Below are 20,324 nucleotides of genomic sequence, written 5' to 3' on the forward strand. Positions count from 1 at the left end.
AGTCCACTTGGTCTACATTTCACATTTTGTTCAGTTAGCACTCGTTAGTGTCCCAACATACGCACCGTCGTCGAGCTACTACTGTACTCATAATTCTTCTCGTTTCCGTCTTGATCTTTGACTCCGAATAATAAAAGCGATGTCTCAAGTCTTGGCACGATAAAAACTTTGTAAACACATCCTGACCTTATCTATGACGCAGTACTGAGTGCTACAAACACTTCAAATACCGCCCACAACGAATAAGTATTTATCCGGTTGAGTAAACATCGGCATCCACGCAAACACAGGTGGATGCAACACGAAGAATCGACCGATACGGGTTATTACGATACCGATTAAGAGGAGACCGATAACCGATATCTGAAGCCGATATTCATTTGCTGTAAAAGCTTAAGAAATTGCGCAAATATTTTTTTAAAAAGCGCATCGAAAATTGAAAAATGTGGGCAGTGTTTTAGAGCCAGATTGACAAACTAATGTTATGCTAACAGCTAATCACTCAGCCTTCCACTTTAGCATGCTTTTAATGCTCTCTCAATCGCAAACACACACACTTGTGACAAACTCATGTTATGATAAAATCTAATATATCAGTCTCCACTTGAACGTGCCCACCTAAAACAAGTTAACTACACTTTTTACGCTCTATCTTGATATTACACACACGCTTTTCACTCGGTATTATCAGCGGTCTTGATTCACAGGCGTGAGATATTAGAGCTGCAACTGTTTACTCCGCTCTGACGTTATCATTATTATTGTTACAGTGATATCAAACATCTAGTTGGATCCGGCCATCTCTGTCTGTCCCTCACCCCCTCATACACCCCCCTCCGGAGGAAAACAAAGCCTGCAACAAGGACAGTACAAACATCTTTTTCGTTCCTTTATCTTCTTTGTTTTCTTTATCCTCACTGTAAAATGTGGAACTGGAGTGCCACGTCCAATTTCGTTGTCACAATAAACCGTAAATTCCGGACTATAAGCCGCTACTTTTTTCCCTAACTTTCAACCCTGCGGCCTATTCAGTGATGCGGCCAATTTATGTCATTTTTCTAACGGCCGCCAGCGGCGCTCGAGTGTTGCTACCATTAACTGCCATGTCAAAGCTATATTATTATTATTAAAGCTTTGAAAACTCTCTCGGTCTTTCTTTGTAAATATGTATAAACCATGTATAATATGTATTTGCAACTCTATACTTTTGTAATGTATTTATTTTTATCTATTTTAGACACTTATTCTGATATGTTTTGCACGGGTGAACGAAAAATGAGGGGCGGAACAAACGCGAGGTGCCGAGTTTAAGTGGGAACCGCTAAAGGTGAGGGACAGACAAGGAAAGAAGAGGGGGTAAAAAGTTGGTTCAAGAAAAAGGAGTTGCGTGAGTAAATGTGTTCATCTGATATATTTTTCCCAACCTTACCTTTGGAAATATACACTTTTTTCCTTGGATTACTTTCAACTGGACCCGGACTCTGCAGGTCTGCATCAAACCTTAAGTACCGGTTTCATTTTCCGTTCATTTTGCCGGCTGTGATTTTTGGACTGTGGACTTTAATGAAGGACATTTAGTTTCAATCGCGGGACTTGAAGTTGGGTTTGGGTTACTTTTGTGCTTGTGTTACATTATTAAATGTGGGTGCATGCGGCTTATATACAGGTGCGGCTTGTGTATGTACAAAATCGTTTTTCCTCTTAAAATGTGGTGGGTGCGGCTTATAATCAGGTGCGCTCTACAGTCCGGAATTTACCGTAATCAATCCATGTTGTAACAATGACAACAAAGGTATATTCTATTCTATAGTAGTCCTTTCGCCTTAGGGGCTCCGTCCCCGGTCGCTTATCCAATCGGAAGGTGGGTAGTGTCAGAGGCAGATGGTAGGAGAGAGAGGCTTGGCTACATCTGAGCCTAAAAAACCCAGTTTTAACTATATTTAATCGAATAAATAAAACTGTCGATAGGGATATCCGTCAAATTACTGTGGAGATTATCAGCCCGCCCGATTATTGGTCGACCTCTAGTAAACACTTCCACCGGAAAGGTTTAGAGTCAATGAACTCATTGTAAGCCTTCTCAATGGTAAGCTAGTGTGCCGGGAAACAAACATCAATGCACCTTTTGACACACAGCACAAACAAAAATGCCGATATTTTTTGGGGGGGGAGGGTTTGCCATGGGGCCTCCAAAAGGATTTTGTGTTATTAACTTTGAGGTTGGCAACATTCTCAATTTTACAGGCTGAGATTTGACATCGAAATGACAACAATATCTGGAAAACAGCATTGTTAATGTAATTCAGTGCTTCCCGATTCCTTTCTGTATTCTCATTTGGGTTATTAGATTCAGATTCAGAATCAGATATACCGTATTTTCCGCACTATAGGGCCCACCGAGTTATAGGGCGCACCCCCAAAAAATAGTTTTTGGTCCTATATTTTCCATACATAAGGCGCACCGGATGATAAGGCGCTACAATGGGAACATGGACAAAACAGTCAGATAGTTCAGTCCAACTTATCACCCCCTTAACATTCCCAAAGCTTGCAAAGAAGCAAATACGTGTCTCAGACATGTACGGAAACAGTGTCTGTACGATGTCACTCAAATGCATCGTTCCATCATTCGGAAGGTTAAAGTCTTGGGATTCAAGAAATGCCAACCATTCCTTAGTTTCTATTTTCTTTTTCGCTCGCAACTTTACTGTGCATATGACAATAAACACTTGGAATTGAGTTGAATTCACTCAACTCATCACAGCAACATCAAGATCGTTCTAAAACAAGATACCGGGAAAATATAAAGCCGCATAGCTCACCTAAGTTCTACGCAACCATGGTCTTCTTACAACCGTGAGTGTAGTAAATCCAGGAGAGTCAAATGTTTACAAATACAGACTAATGAAACATGTTTCTTTATGGCCTGGTTTAGCAAGCTTGCTATTCAGTCATCTTTTTCGGCCAATTGCAGGGTTTGTTTTGGCCCTCTAGCCAATCCGAGGCTCCGAATAACTTCAGCCAATAGCGATCGATTTAACGGATGATTGACACATCTTTTTTGGCCAATTGCAGGGTTTGTTTCGGCCCTCTAGCCTATCCGAGGCTCCGAATAACTTTAGCCAATAGTGATCGATTCAAATGATGATTGACACATTGGTTAGCTAAAGAAACGCCGGTATATAAATCCCATCATACACCGCGTACTACTTCACGTTCGGGGGAAAATCGAGTTGGCGGCTGTTGCATTAGTTGCAAGACTTTGCGATTTAATATTGATCCATATATAAGGCGCACTGTATTATAAGGCGCATGGTCAGCTTTTGAAAAAAATTAAGACTTTTAGGTGCGCCTTATAGTGCGGAAAATACGGTACTTTATTGTCATTCTCGTACACATGTACAGTGGGACCTCGCTACTTCGCGGTTCAACGTTTGCGGCTTCAGAGCTTCGCGGTCTTTAATGGTTAAAAAATAAAAATAAAATTCACTCCCGGGCCGCGTGACGGAGCGAGTTCGGTGGACGCGGCGTCACGCGAGAAAAGGCGGCGGGCGTGAACTGGGGGGAGCCCGCTCGTCCGACGACCCCAGTAGCGCGACTGTGTCGGTGTCGTGCGTATCGCGCCCGGAAGTACCCGCGCCGCGGGTTAGGGGCTCGCTCGCGGGAGCGACCGAACGGCACCCGCGGTGCGGCGCAAGTATAAACCCTGTCGTGAATTTGTCTCCGATCGTCCCGGGCGGACGTAAAATTGCCCAGCTGTGCGACTCTTAGCGGTGGATCACTCGGCTCGTGCGTCGATGAAGAACGCAGCTAGCTGCGAGAACTAATGTGATTTGCAGCTGCAATTGGCTCGCAACCAGTTCAGGGTGTCCCCTGCCCATTGCCCAGAGATGGCTGGGATGGGCTCCAGCCCCCCCGCGACCCTAATAAGGATAAGCGGTGCAGATACCAGCTCAGTAGCCTAGATGGTAAGGCGCCCGCTTTGAGACTGGGAGGTCGGTGGTTCGCGCCCCGGCCGAGTCATTCCTAAGACTTAAAAAGTGGTCGGCGGCGCCCTCTGTTGGCTGCGGCTGCATCGGCTCGCTACAACGGGTCAGGTGCAATCGACATTTCGTTCTGTGTACATTGTTATACAGAATGACAATACAAGGAAATTATTATTATTATTATTATAATGAGATGAGATTTTTATTATTATTTTTTTTTTGAAGGGTCACTTTTTGCGGGTGGTTTTGTTCCCCATTAACCGGGTCTAAAAAAATAATAATTAAAAAAAATAAAATAAAAAATAAAAAGTTTTTTTTTTGAAGGTGCGCTGCTACTTCGCGGATTTTCACTTATCGCGGGTGGTTTTGGTCCCCATTAACCGCGATAACTGAGGTCTTACTGTATACAGAACGAAATGTCGGACCCGCACAGTTTCCTTGAATGTATAGATATAAATATGTAGTATTGAATTGGAGTATTGAAATACTAAATAATATACTAAATAATTATAGCTATGAGTACTATACAGTAGTGCAAAGAGTGCAAGAGGAGCAGCTGAATAGATGTGCAAAATGGGCAGTCAGGTAAACAATAACAATGGAGTACGGTAGTGCATAGGAGATCAGATTGAAAGATTATTGAGGGCCGGATCCATTACACTTAACAGGGTTCGTACGCCTTTTTCATGGCCAAGTTCAAGCACTTTCAAGGCCAAGTTATCCATTTTTCCAGTACTTTCAAAGGAATAAATCCAACACCAATTAAAAGAATGTTTTTTTTTATTTGATCACTGAAATAAAGTTGCTATCTTGCTGCTAGCACATACTTTGTGCTGTTTTGAGCAGCTCTACGGTCTTTTTGTGTCAATGGGTTGCTATAAACTGACATGAATTCTGCCAGACGAGACCACCTCCAAGAGGTAAGACTTATATTCTTATTCTTACATTAAATATGCTTACACTATGAAATGTATTTCGATGATGAAAACAAACAAACTTCCTGATGCAAAATCGTCCTGCTTTCCTATTTTGTAATTTACGCCGAGGACAGCAAGGCCAGTGAGCCGTTCCTAAACATGGTTGACCTCGGGTAAGACTTTTATTTTGAAAAGCACTTCTCTGCTTGAGCCATTGCAAGTGGCAGAGTGAGAAAAATGCGCAGCAATTGGCCTGTATTTTCAAAGTTAGGAATAATGTCCGTGGCACAGTTCTGAGGTCATGGGATCAAACCTTCCTGTGTGGAGTTTGCATGTTCTCCCCGTGCTTGCCTGGGTTTCCACCGGGCACTCCAGTTTCCTCCCACATTCCAAAAACTTGCATGTTAGGCTAATTGGCCGGTCCAAATTGTCCCTAGGTGCGAATGAGCGAGTGAATGGTTGTCTGTCCCTGTGTGCCCTACGACTGGCCTGCAACCAGTTGAGGGTGTCCCCTGCCCACTTCCCGAAAATAGCTGGGATGGGCTCCACTAGCCCCACGACCCCACTGTGGATAAGCGGTGCAGATAATGGATGGATGGATGAATAATTTGACACTAAGCAAAGTCAGATTTTGTTAGACAATACCACTTTTTAAATGTTATTTTTTTGGGGGGGATCTTGTGCCGCCCCCCATGTGTCCTCCCCCCCCCCCCCCCCCCCTTGCCTAAACCCACCACTGGGAGAAAGCATAAACCGATTTCATCCTAACCCTTCGACTTCCTTAGTAATTGTGTCTCACTGATAGCTCTTCTGTGCCCAAGTATAACACCTCACGAATAAACATTTTCACATATTACAAGACACTAGGGAAATAATGATAATAATCATTAGAGTCATAAATGTATATTCCACTCAATGCAAAAAGTAGGAAAAAAAAAAAATCATATAAAGGAATGTAATAAAAGTTAGCACGATATGCTAATTCAGTCTTTTATATTCAATGGATTCGCGGTCGGGCAGCACTGTGGCGCAGTGGTTAGCGTGTGTACGGCACAGTCCTGAAGTCATGAGATTGAACCTCCTGTGTGGAGTTTGCATGTTCTCCCCGTGCTTGCACATTCCAAAAACATGCATGTTAGGTGAATTGGCCGGTCCAAATTGTCCCTAGGTGTGAATGAGCTTGCGGATTAATCATAATAATAATAATGCGTTGTGAACCATGTTTTGAGTTCGGAAAGGCAAGAGGTGAGGGAGGTAGGTGGGAGTATGGAGTTTGGTTTGCAGGAGAGGTAGAGTTGGGTGTCATCAGCAAAGCAATGAAAGTGGATATTAAATTTGCGGAGGATTTGACCAAGAGGCAAGAGGTAGACAATGAAGAGAAGAGGACCTAAGACAGATCCCTGGGGTACACCTGTGGTGACTAGGGAGGGCTTTGAGTTGAAGGATTTCAGCTGGACAAACTGAGTGCGGCCAGTGAGGTAGGAGTGTGGGTAGGGATTGTCTGTCCCGGTGTGCCCTGCGACTGGCTGGAAACCAGTTCAGGGTGTCCCCTGCCCACTGCCTGAAGACAGCTCAGCTCCAGCACCCCCGCGACCCTACTGAGGATAAGCGGTACAGATAATGGATGTATGGATCCACAGTCACCCACCATTATCATCACTATCACCATTACTTTACACATTTCAAGTCACTGAAAACCTCCCAAAGCGCTTTACAATGTGCTTCACACTCACCCATTCACACACACTCACACACCAATAGCCAGAGGCAGCCATGCAAGGTGCCTATCAGGGACATTAGGGGTTCGGTGTCTTGCCCTAGGACTCTTGGATATGCTGTTTTCTGAAGACTAGCCAGACTACAGGGAGTGCAGAATTATTAGGCAAATGAGTATTTTGACCACATCATCCTCTTTATGCATGTTGTCTTACTCCAAGCTGTATAGGCTCGAAAGCCTACTACCAATTAAGCATATCAGGTGATGTGCATCTCTGTAATGAGAAGGGGTGTGGTCTAATGACATCAACACCCTATATCAGGTGTGCATAATTATTAGGCAACTTCCTTTCCTTTGGCAAAATGGGTCAGAAGAGGGACTTGACAGGCTCTGAAAAGTCAAAAATAGTGAGATATCTTGCAGAGGGATGCAGCACTCTTAAAATTGCCAAGCTTCTGAAGCGTGATCATCGAACAATCAAGCGTTACATTCAAAATAGTCAACAGGGTCGCAAGAAGCGTGTAGAAAAACCAAGGCGCAAAATAACTGCCCGTGAACTGAGAAAAGTCAAGCGTACAACTGCCAAGATGCCACTTGCCACCAGTTTTGCCATATTTCAGAGCTGCAACATCACTGGAGTGCCCAAAAGCACAAGGTGTGCAATACTCAGAGACATGGCCAAGGTAAGAAAGGCTGATAAACGACCACCACTGAACAAGACACACAAGCTGAAACGTCAAGACTGGGCCAAGAAAAATCTCAAGATGGATTTTTCTAAGGTTTTATGGACTGATGAAATGAGAGTGAGTCTTGATGGGCCAGATGGATGGGCCCGTGGCTGGATCGGTAAAGGGCAGAGAGCTCCAGTCCGCCTCAGACGCCAGCAAGGTGGAGGTGGGGTACTGGTATGGGCTGGTATCATCAAAGATGAGCTTGTGGGGCCTTTTCGGGTTGAGGATGGACTCAAGCTCAACTCCCAGTCCTACTGCCAGTTTCTGGAAGACACCTTCTTCAAGCAGTGGTACAGGAAGAAGTCCGCATCCTTCAAGAAAAACATGATTTTCATGCAGGACAACGCTCCATCACACGCATCCAAGTACTCCACAGCGTGGCTGGCAAGAAAGGGTCTAAAAGAAGAAAAACTAATGACATGGCCTCCTTGTTCACCTGATCTGAACCCCATAGAGAACCTGTGGTCCCTCATCAAATGTGAGATTTACAAGGAGGGAAAACAGTACACCTCTCTGAACAGTGTCTGGGAGGCTGTGGTTGCTGCTGCATGCAATGTTGATCGTGAACAGATCAAAGCACTGACAGAATCCATGGATGGCAGGCTTTTGAGTGTCCTTGCAAAGAAAGGTGGCTATATTGGACACTGATTTCTTTTTGTTTTGTTTTTGAATGTCAGAAATGTATATTTGTGAATGTTGAGCTGTTATATTGGTTTCCCTGATGAAAATAAATAATTGAAATGGGTATACATTTGTTTTTTGTTAAGTTGCCTAATAATTATGCACAGTAATAGTCACCTGCACACACAGATATCCTCCTAAAATAGCTAAAACTAAAAAAGCCCCACTCCAACTTCCAAAATATTCAGCTTTGATATTAATGAGACTTTTGGGTTCATTAAGAACATGGTTGTTGTTCAATAATAAAATTCATCCTCAAAAATACAACTTGCCTAATAATTCTGCACTCCCTGTATCTCAGAAAAAGTCTTCTTGCTAGGATTTAGTGTCATCTTCGATGCTAACAACCAGCACTACTTCTTCAACCTGAAAACTAGTGATTACTTATGCACAATCATGGGGGGCGGCAGTAGCTCAGGAGGTAGAGCGCTCGTCTTGGGATCAAGGGATCCCAGTTCGAATCCCGGCTCGTCCTTGGGTAAGACACTGAACCCCTAATACCCCCAATAAGCGCCTTAAATGGCTGCAAGGCCGCTATTGGGAAATGTGGAGCACATTGTAAAGCGCTTTGGGAAGTCATTGACTTGAAAAGCGCTATATAAATGCAGATCATTTCATAACAGTGGATCTAAAGATGATCTACAGAGCAGAAGTCAATGGAAGGAGACCAAGAGGAAGGTCGTGGATGGATGGTGTTAGGAGAGCTCTGCAGGAAAGAGGTCTAGATATAGTGGAAGCTAGAGCTCTTGTTGGTAATAGGAATGAGTGGAGAGGTGTTATAAAAGGATATGTAGGATGTTTGGACGCTTTCTCAGGGATGGGCAGGGCACTTGTATGATGCAGCAGGGGTAAACCAGTGAAAGCTGTCGAGCCCTGCTGTTGAACAGTGTTGTGACACGGCCGCTTTCTTGTGTCCCGTTTCATCTGGAGGGACGAAAGCATGACCGACTTGGGTGCTGAGGTGCCTAACTAGTTTGGGTGTTTGGGCATTTAGGTTGGTCATGGTCCAAAATTTTTGTGTGTGTTTTTTTTGCTACCTTTTCCCCTTTTTTATTTTCTTTTTTGTATGCGTTTGTCTTGCTGTCGGTCACCCCTCTCGAGGGATATGACCAGGCTAGATCGACTTTTGCACAAAAACACTAGCACTAGTGACGTCTTCACCAGAAAATGTCTTCTTCTACGCCAACCAGACAAAAAAAACAACAAAAACGGACTTAATATTACAAAAAAATGCTTAAACATTACAATTAAAAGCAAAAACTAGCAAAAAATGGAGAAAAGAATTGTCCAAGAAGCCCGAGGAGGAAAAAACGACACAGTACTGACAAAAATTGCCAATGAAATGCTCAGAAATGTCAAAAAACTGCAGAAACTGACAAAAACCTAGACAAGTAAAGGTAATTTGCATGCATCTATAGTTTTCCACACGCACCATGGACAAGTTTAGCGACACAGCAGGATCATTATACCCCGGCGAAGCCCCCCCAAATGACAGCGTTGCAGTCAGACTGAGCGACTCCCTCCCGGCCTCAGCAATTACTCTGCGGCCAGGAGTCGGATGGAAGGCGGGACCGTCGCTTACATTTGAGGCGATAATGTGTCAAACATTGGGGAAGGAGGGAGGGGCTTGGATTTTTTTGCGAGAAAGTTTCCCCTGGCATCCCTTTTAGGACCTTGGAACGGTACTAGGACACAGCCATCAAGTGGAGACGGGAAATTGTGGTGCAATGCTGCTATCTAACGGTCATTGTGCAGAATGCAGGAAGCCTAAACTGCACTGAGAGCTTTAAGACTTTAGAGGGCAGTGTCGATCTACAAATGAGTTTCATTGACAAAACACGAGATACGAGTTCCAGTATGAACGTGAATTACAGCGGTGGGTTCCCTTAACCACTAGGGTCGTAAAGCAGGACCCACCCAAGCCTTCATTGGGCCCTAAGCAAAATGAGATTTGGGGTCCTCTATTATCTGATCATTTGCATTCCTACTAGAAGTTATTCCGTGTTCTACTCCAGGGGTGGGCAACTATTTGGAGTCGGGGGCCGCATGTGACATAGTATAATACAGGGTGTCTCAAAAAAATGTACCGTATTTTCCGCACTATAAGGCGCACCTAAAAGTCTTCATTTTTTTCAAAAGCTGACCATGCGCCTTATAATACAGTGCGCCTTATTTATGGATCAATATTAAATCGCAAAGTCTTCCAACTAACTTGCAGCCGCCGACTCGATTTTCCCCCGAACGCAAAAGTAGTCCGCGGTGTATGCTGGGATTTATTTACCGTCGTTTCATTGGCTAACCAATGTGTCAATCATCATTTGAATGGATCACTATTGGCTAAAGTTATTCGGAGGTCAAGGGGAGGATCCTTTTTATCATTTACAGGCTCGGATAGGCTAAAGGGGCAAAACAAAGCCTGCAATTGGCCGAAAAAGATGAATGCGTATAGCACATGCTTGACGGCATACAGAAAGCATTTTTTCACTATTCTGTATTTGTAAATATTTTATTCTCCTTGATTTACTAAACTCACAGATATAAGAGGACCACGGTTGCACATTATTATTGAACACAACGACTTCGGTGAGCTACTCTGGCTATATATTTTCCCAGTATCTTGTTTCAGACTGAACTCGATGTTTCTGTGATAAGCGGTGCAGATAATGGATGGAATGGAGTGTCTATGTTTAAATTAAACTCAATTCCAAGTGTTTATTGTCATATGCACAGTAAAGTTGCGAGCGAAAAAGAAAATAGAAACTAAGGAATGGTTGGCATTTCTTGAATCCCAAGACTTTAACCTTCCGAATGATGGAACGATGCATTTGAGTGACATCGTACAGACACTGTTTCCGTACATGTATGAGACACGTATTTGCTTCTTTGCAAGCTTTGGGAATGTTAAGGGGGTAATAAGATTGACTGAATCATCTGACTGTTTTGTCCACGTTCCCATTGTAGCGCCTTATAATCCGGTGCGCCTTGTGTATGGAAAATATAGGACCAAAAACTATTTTTTCAGGGTGCGCCCTATAACCCGGTGCGCCTTGTAGTGCGGAAAATACTATAGTTTCGAAGAGAGAAAGTTTGTCCTGAAATGCTATTGGAAGACCGAAAACACCACTGAAGTGCAACGCCAGACCATTGCGCGCATCAGAGACAAATTTGAAGCAGACGGAACCGTACAGAATACCAACAATAAACGTTCAGGACGACCACGGACATCTACGTCCCCTGGAAAAGAACTGCAGGTGCAGAAACACTCCTTCGATCACCACAGAAATCACTTCGCCAAACTGCTCGGGAAACCCACATCTCAAAAGATAGCGTCAACCGCACCATGAAGCGTCTGCATTGGAAATGCTACATTCCAAGGCGGTGTCATGCTCTCAACGAAGACGATCCTGACCGGAGAGTCGAATTTCGTGAACGGTACCTGGCAAAATGTGCAGAAGATGTCGAGTTTGCACACAAAATTGTTCATCGCAACCTTCAAATGAAACGGTACCATTAACCGCCATAATTGCACATACTGGTGTCCTGCAAATCCTCACGTAACAATTGAACGCCATGTAAACTTACCAGGGGTAACAGTGTGGTGTGGGATATCCACGCATAAAAAAACTGAAAACTCTTGCAAAAAAACTACCTCACAAAAATGTAAAATGGTACTCACGTACATGCTGACTGCACTATTTTTGTTCACTGCTCAAAACAGACACCGCACAAAAAAACTGAAAACTCTTGCCAACACTACCTCATACGAATATAATGGTACTCGTGTCTACAGTATGTTCTTGCACATGTCGACTGCACTACGTTTACTGCTCACCTTGCACAATGTCTGACCATTTCTTTTTTCTGCACTATGATGACTATGTTTGCACCAATGCATATGCTGACTATTTTTTTTTTGCACTATGATGACTTTCGCACCAAATGTATAATTGCACAACCCTTACGATACCAACTGTATGTAACATCCCACATGCCGACATTTCTTGTGTAAATACCATGTAAATTATAACTATAGCCTTATCCCCCTTGTTTTATAACCTTATCTTCTCTGTTCCTTTATCTTCTTGGCTCATACCTCACTGTGAAACTGGAGTGTCATGCCCAATTTCGTTGTCACAATATGTTAACCCATTTTGTAACAATGACAATAAAGGTATATTCTATTCTATTCTATCCGCATTGGGCATCATAGGAGCTTTCTTTCTCAACGAAACTGTCAATGGTGAGAGCTACCTCAACATGCTTCAGGAATTTGTTGGTCCACAGATTACAGAGATGTTTAGTGATGACGGCGAGATTTACTTTCAGCAAAATGAAGCACGGGCAGCACGGCGGCGCAGTGGTTAGCGCTTGTGCGGCACAGTTTGTCATGGGAACCTGTCGTGGGTTCAAAATCCAGCTCCAGACTTCCTGTGCGGAGTTTGTATGTTCTCCCCGTGCTTGCGTGAGTTTCCTCCGGGCACTCCGGTTTCCTCCCACGTTCCAAAAACATGCATTTCAGGTGAGTTGGCCGGTCCAAATTGTCCCTAGGTGCGAATGAGCGAATGAGTTGTCTGTCCCTGTGTGCCCTGCGATTGGCTGGCAACCAGTTCAGGGTGTCCCCTACCCACTGCCCGGAGATGGCTGGGATGGGCTCCAGCCCCCCGCGACCCTAATGAGGATAAGCGGTACAGCTGATGAGATGAGATGAGATGAGAAGATAAATACCCTGCGCGTTCCCCAGGACCTAACACCCATGGACTTTTTTTTGTGGGGATACTTAAAAGATCCCTTTTGTAGCACCAAACCAAGGACAATTGATGCATTGAAATTGGAAATTGAAAGACAATGTCGTGATATTCCTAATGACATGTTTTGCGGTGTTTGCGAATCCCTTGGTGCGCGTTATCAGCGTTGTCTGGACAATAATGGTCATCACTTTGAAGATTTGCGAACATGATTCTTCAATTACATTTGTCTCATGTATTCCATGCTATTTCACTTCACTCTATGTTCATAAATAAAGGTTTTCTCGTCATTCTAAGAGTGAGTACATTTTTCTGAGATACCCTGTAGATTAGTTTCATCAAATTGGTTTTAAAACGACCACAATTACAGCAAAATTGTTTATTAGGCCCCCATGGAAGCACTTTATTTATCATTTACGTTTGAAGTATTACTCTAAAGATTTTTTTGGTTTGTTTTTTATTTTGTATTTGGTAAGTACATACAACCGTATTAAAACAATCGGTGTCATGTTTATTACGTCCTCGGATATTTTGATTGAACATACAGCTTGCTAACTCAGCTCACGTTGATTAATTTCTATGATGGTGTGACGGCGGGCTCTGCGTTGTCATTGGTGTAGACACTTGTCACTCAAACATGTCTGCCCAATAGAGAAGCACCCGCCCACTGCGGGATATTTGTGTCAAAATAATAATAGTAATAATAATAATTTCTTTTGTATTGTCATTCTTTGTAACAATGTACACAGAACGAAATGTCGATACACCTGACCCGTTGTAGCGAGCCGATGCAGCCGCAGCCAACAGAGGGCGCCGCCATTTTACCAATGTTATAAGTCTTAGGTATGACTCGGCCGAGGCGCGAACCAGCGACCTCCCAGTCTCAAAGCGGGCGCCTTACCATCTAAAATGATTCAATCGGGAAAAAAAACAGAATTCAAAATAATGTTCACTTAAAAAAAAGACATTTCGAATGACTTGTTTTATTTTGTAGTTTAGTTTTGCATTTAAACTTTGCTTTAATTGGAAATAAATAAATAAATAAATAAAAAACAATTTAAAAAAGAAAAAAATATATATATATATGTATACATTAATAAAAACAACTTTTTTGGATTGAATAATGAAGACACAAATGTCATGTAAAGTGAAGACCTCCCAAAGCGCTTTACAATGTGCTTCACACTAACCCACTCAATCACACATCGATAGCGGTGTCTTGCCCAAGTACACCTCGGCATATAATACGGAGGGGTCAGGAATCTTCCCCTGATCTAAAACCTAAATGAGGGCAAGGAAAAACTCAGAAACCTTTAACATGAGGAAAAACCTTGAGAACCACCAATCGAGAGCCGGTTCCTTTCGAGACAATATTTCTTTCTTTTGATTGGTCAAAATCCAATTTTTTTCTCAGGGATTTTGCGCTGTTGGCTTTGAATTTGTTGAGTACAAAGAAAGTTACAATTGTTTTGTATTACATTGTATCTCATTCTTTGTATATTTAAAACATTTAAGTGTTAATTCTGCTTTATTTTTTCCCCCTTTTAACCATTCACTCCTACACTTATTCTTGGGGACAATGTTTGGAACCACTAATTGACCTTTTTTTGGGTTGGAAACCAGATTCTATCTATTTACCCTGGACGTATCCCTTGAGAGGGGTGACCGACAGCAAGACAAACACACAAAAACAAATTAAAGGGAAAAAGCAGCAATAAACACACAAAAAAATGACAATGGCCAACCCAATTGCCCAAACACCTAAACAAGTTAGGCACCTCGGCACCCAAATTGGTCATGCTTTTGTCCCTCCAGATGAAACTGGACACAAGAAAGCGGCCATGTCACTCAGGTCAGGGTGACACAACACACTCTTGTTCAAGAGCAGGGCCCGGCAGCTTTCACTGGTTTACCCCTGCCGCATCATACGGGTGCCCAGCCCATCCTTAAGAACGCGTCCACAATCCCACTATCCTTTCACAACACCTCTCCACTCATTCATATCACCAAACAAGAGCAGAAGCTCCAGAGTGCCAGGAGAAAACACACTCTGGTACAGGGAAAATATCAAAACTCCACACAGGCAGGTCACTAGCTGGAATTGAATTGGAGATCTCTGAACTGTGATGCCGACGTTCTATCTCCATCCAAATATTTTGGTGGAATTGCCCGACTACGAATGGGATCAGAATTAAAAACCCTGTCATTTAAAATCGGTATAAACACCAAAAACAATTTTACTGAAAATTGCAATCGCAGGCATGAAAAGAGCTCTGTAAATAATTTGGATATTGAAATGAAGATGTGAAGCTTCCTCTCTGTACAGACGCTTTAATGAACACTCAAAGTTTTACTGTTGCCCCCCCCCAGGAGATGTTTTAACAAGTCATCACTCCTCACCTTTGACAGATATAATATTCTCTTTTAATTACAATGTACGTACTCCACCGTTGCACTCGTGACTGGGCGTAATTATCAGCCTTAATGAGCCCCCCCCCCTATTTAATTAATGTGAAGTAAAGGGTCGTCTATTTAAATCACAGTCGTCAAACAGGCGGCCCGCGGGCCAGATCAGGCCCGCTAGGGCAGGGGTGTCAAACTCATTTGAACTCGGGGGCCACACAATAGAACAAACATTCTGTCGGGGGCCGGACTTGTAGATTAAACAGAAAGAAAAAGAGAGATAAAGAAATAAGAGAAAGAGGAAAGGAAAAGGAGAGAGGGCGGGACAGAGAAAGAAAAAGAGCGAGAGGGAGAGAGCGAGAGAAACAAAAGAGATAAAAAGTCACGAGAGAGGGGGAAAAGAAAGGGGGAGGAAGAAAGAAATCCAAAGAGAAATAGAAAGACAGAGGGAGAGAAAAGAGAACATAAAGCGCCAAGGGTAGGAAGAGAGAAAGAGAAAAGAGAGAAAAGGAAAAAATGAAGTTAGAGCCAAAGAAGTTAAAAAGACAGAGAGAGAGAGCGTGCGCGAGAGAGAGAGAGAGAGAGAGAGAAAGAGAGAGCGCGAGCGTGAGAGCGAGCGAGAGAGCGAGAGAAATACAAGTACAGTGTCTTTGTTCGAGGCACCTAACTTTGGCGACATCAAGTGGACCTATTTCAACCTGCAGCTTGTTTGTCTCTTGCGCTTCTCTGAGTGTTGTCTTGCGGGCCGGATTCAATCCCTTAGCGGGCCTGATCTGGCCCGCGGGCCGCCTGTTTGACACCTGTGCGCTAGGGGATTGAATCCGGCCCGCGAGACAACACTCAGAGAAGCGCAAGAGAAAAACAAGCTGCAGGTTGAAATATGTCAACTTGATGTTGCCAAAGACAGGTGCCTCGAACAAAGACACTGTACTTGTATTTATTTAGTACAGCTCTCTGTCTCTCTCTCTCTCTCTTCCACCCCTTTTCTCCCACTCTCTGTCTGTCTCTTTCTCTGTGTCCCTCTTTTTCTCTTCCTTTGTTGCTCTTTGTCTCTTTCTCTCTGTGTCTTTTTAACTTCTCTTGCTCTGACTTCATTATTTCCTTTTCTCTTTCTCTCTTCCTACCCTTTGCTCTTTCTTTTCTCTTTTCTCTCCTTCCGTCTTTCTATTTCTCTTTGGATTTCTTTCTTCCTCTCCTTTTCTTTCCCCCTCTCTCACGACTTCTCTTTTTTATCTCCTTTGTTTCTCACGCTCTCTCCTTGTCTCTCTCTCTCTCTCTCTCCCTCTTCCACACCTCTTCTCCCTCCCACTCTGTCTCCTTCACGCTCTGTGTCTCTCTTTTTCTCTTCCTTCGTTGCTCTTTGTCTCTTTCTCTCTCCTTGTCTTTTTAATATATTTTGCTCTAACTTCATATTTTCCTTTTTTCTCTTTTCACTTTCTCTCTTCCTACCCTTCGTGCTTTCTTGTCTCTTTTCTCTCCTTCTGTCTTTCTATTTCTCTTTGGATTTCTTTCTTCCTCTCACTTTTTTCCTTTTGTTTCTCACGCTCTCTCTCTTTTTCTCTGTCCCGCCCTCTCTCCTTTTCCCTCCCTCTTTATCTTATTTCTTTATCTCTCTTTCTCTTTCTCTTTAATCTACTCGTCCGGCCCCCGAAAGAATGTTTGTTCTATCGTGTGGCCCCCGAGTTCAAATGAGTTTGACACCCCTGATTTAAATGATTGGCATAGCATATAGATGACAGATGCATTGTTTCTGTAGCAACCAAAAACGAGGGATTATAAGCACAAGGAAAAATACAAACTACGGAGACTGTGTGCCCAAAACGATTTATGTGTGCCCAGCCTTTCATAGTTTTTAGTTTTGGGGATACGACTATTTGACCTGTTAACAGCCATACCACCCTGAGAACGCCCGAACTCAGGGTCGGGCTTGTTGGATGGGAATGTAAATAGGTCATTTGGAGCACGTTCTGCTGCAACAGCACTGACTGTACACCCCTCGTCCAGTACAGTCGGGGAAAATGAATATCCCTTAGGGGACGAAATAAATTGAATTCTTATTATACTATATATATATATATATATATATATATATATATATATATATATATATATAGCTAGCCTTGGGGGTATAGCGCCCGCCCCGAGACTGGGAGGTTGTGGTTCAAGCCTCGACTGAGTCAGACCTAGGACTTAAACATTGGTACCCGTTGCCTCCCTACTTGGCGTTCAGCATTAGGGGTTGGAATTGGGGGGGTTTGGTCACCTAATGACTCCCAACACCTCAGTTGGGTTGAGCGATGGGGCTGGGAATCCCCTCCTCTAAATCAATCTCCCAAAAAGAGTCAGAAATGACTCTATCCACCTCCCACTAGGGCAGGGGTGTCAAACTCATTCAAACTCGGGGGCCACACGATAGCACAAACATTCTGTCGGGGGCCGGACTAGCAGATTAAAGAGAAAGAAAAAGAGAGATAAAGAAATAAGAGAAAGAGGGAGGGAAAAGGAGAGAGGGCGGGACAAAGAAAAAAAAGAGAGAGAGGGAGAGAGTGTGAGAAACAAAAGAAAAAAAGTCGTGAGAGAGGGGGGAAAGAAAGGGAGAGGAAGAAAGAAATCCAAAGAGAAATAGAAAGACAGAAGGAGAGAAAAGAAAGCGCAAAGGGTATGACGAGAGAAAGAGAAAAGAGAAAAGAGAAAAGGAAAAAAGGAAGTTACAGCAAAAGAGGTTAAAAGACACAGAGGGAGACAGAGCAACAAAGAGAAAAAGAGAGACACAGAGAGTGAAGGAGACAGAGACAGAGTGGGAGAAAAGGGGTGAGAGAGAGAGAGAGAGAGAGAGAGAGAGGGAGAGAGAGAGAAAGAGAGACAGTGAAATAAATACAAGTACAGTGTCTTTGTGAGAGGCATATTTCAACCTGCAGCTTGTTTTTCTCTTGCACTTCTCTGAGTGTTGTCTCGCGGGCCGGATTGAATCCCTTAAGGGGGCCTGATCCGGCCCGTGGGCCGCCTGTTTGACACCTGTGCACTAGGGGATATGGCTGTGGTATATATAATATTTATATAATTATACTAGCAAAAAGACAGCGAATGATCAGGTCAGCTCCTTCCAGGAGTGGCTCATGACATGTAAAATACAAATCTCTGGAATATTTCAAACAAAATGCACATTAATATGATAGTTTGAGTATTTTTGTTCTTCAAATTAACTTTGCTTTATTTCTGTTTGTTTTTTAGACCTTCAAAAATGTGTCAAAATGGCAAAAGTTGGCTGGAACTGGCTCTTCCCAATTGAGAGAAACGTCTGGCATTGAATGAGTTATGTCATGGAAACCTCAAATGACACACCCATACCTGTAGGTTTTTGCCGTACAAAGTAGGTTTATTATGCATTTTATGACGTGCACGACGTACAAGGAAATCCGTACGGAAAAACGCAAATTTTTCAATGACGGGTACCATCCATACACCGACGATCACGAAACGGCAAATCGATCAAGTCAAACGAGTTCGCCGCGGTAGCCTCTATCTCGGTATCGTTTTTTTTTTCGTTGCAAACGAAGCGAGCGGTTTGATGCTACTGTGTGCATGCGTCTGCCGCCTGGGGATTTCCCATCATGCATCATGCCGATCACACATCAACAAAGCGAAAGCAGAGCAGTAGGCTTACATTACAACATAGTTTTGAATTTTCTTTGGATACAATCATCAAGTCGCAGTGGCAGAACCTGAATGAAAACGCCGGAAGTCATTCTGATCTGAAAACAACAGGCGGGGTTGATCGAGTCAATTTGAAATACATATGGTCTTCAAAAACATTGAATTTCATGTGGTAGTTGTGTAGTGAAAGGAAGTCCGTCTCTTTTTAGAGAACCGGCTTTTTCGGCTCAACTCATTTAAGAGAGCCGGCTCTCAAATGGCTCACTTTCTTTAGTTCTGTCAAGGAGGACCAGAACAGAGCAGGAGACCCCGGAGCGTTCGTACAGTTCAGGACTGAAGAGAAGATCGTAGCGTGGGACGAAAGCAGGTCGAATCGGAGGCAGGTCGGATCGAAGGCAGGCAGGCAGAATCAGGTAAACAAGAAGGCACGTGTAATCGGGAGAGTCTTACGGGGTACAGAAGTAATCCTCCGACCAAGAGTTCTCCGCGTAACGCGTTTAAAAAGGGAGCATTAACCAATCAGGAAGCACATTCCAGCGCGCCACATGATTACCCCAGGTGGCTCCACTTGGGTAATCATGACAAGTGCATTATATTACGAATCATTATTGTTGTATAAAAGAGTTAAGAAAACAAAGGAAGTATAAAATGATAAAATAAAAAAGGACAGGTTTGTGGTTATCCCTTTAATCAGTATATTACCAACAATAAATTAATGCAAAATGAAATCATAATTTGAATAAGAAAATGTATTATTCTACTTAGTTATATTTGCATGATTTTTTTCCTTCTACAGTGAACATCCAAGCTACTTCATTTTTGAACTTTTTTTATAATAAACCTACCAGCTCAGTAGCCTAGATGGTAAGGCGCCCGCTTTGAGACTGGGAGGTTCGGGTTCGCGCCCCGGCCGAGTCATTCCTAAGACTTAAAAAGTGGTCGGCGGCACCCTCTGTTGGCTGCGGCTGCATCGGCTCGCTACAACGGGTCAGGTGCAATCGACATTTCGTTCTGTGTACATTGTTACACAGAATGACAATACAAGGAAATTATTATATTATTATTATTATTTAGGAGCAACTCAGTATCTCACAACAAAATGTTAATAAACAATATGTAACGGGTGTAATAATAACTTTTGTTTTATTGAAATTCCTGCTGAAATATGTGTATAGTTTTTGATAAGTGTCCTGCAATGATGAGTCCAACAGTGCCACCTGCTGGTATGGGGTAGGGTTTGGTTTTGGCTTCTGACATGTGACCGGGAGGCGGGTTTTGTTGGCAGTCTACGGAGCGAGCTGCCAACGGTTAGACACGATCTTTTGGTGCTCCACAAAAAAGGTAAATTTTAAACATTATAACCACAGCTGACAAATCTCTCAACATGCACAGTAATGTGATTGATGTTGTCAAGCTGTTTGGATCTATTTTCGTTTTGTTTCTGTTGTGCTAAAATGTTAATTCCCCTTGTAGAGATCAAAGCCAGCAGA

At 43.2% G+C, this 20,324-nt stretch overlaps 1 long non-coding RNA gene and 1 pseudogene across 1 annotated transcript in view; one reads left to right on the top strand and one right to left on the bottom strand.

Annotated features, from left to right (window-relative positions):
* LOC148352184 (uncharacterized) overlaps positions 1-20,324 on the bottom strand; it is an 83,131-nt gene that overhangs the window by 38,859 nt on the left and 23,948 nt on the right. The gene's annotated exons all lie outside the window — the stretch shown is intronic.
* LOC148352185 (5.8S ribosomal RNA) lies at positions 3,763-3,893 on the top strand (annotated as a pseudogene).

This window comes from Urocampus carinirostris, chromosome 15 (genome assembly GCF_059441175.1).
Source record: "Urocampus carinirostris isolate Australia breed hairy pipefish chromosome 15, RoL_Ucar_1.0, whole genome shotgun sequence".
NCBI classification, from domain to species: domain Eukaryota; kingdom Metazoa; phylum Chordata; class Actinopteri; order Syngnathiformes; family Syngnathidae; genus Urocampus; species Urocampus carinirostris.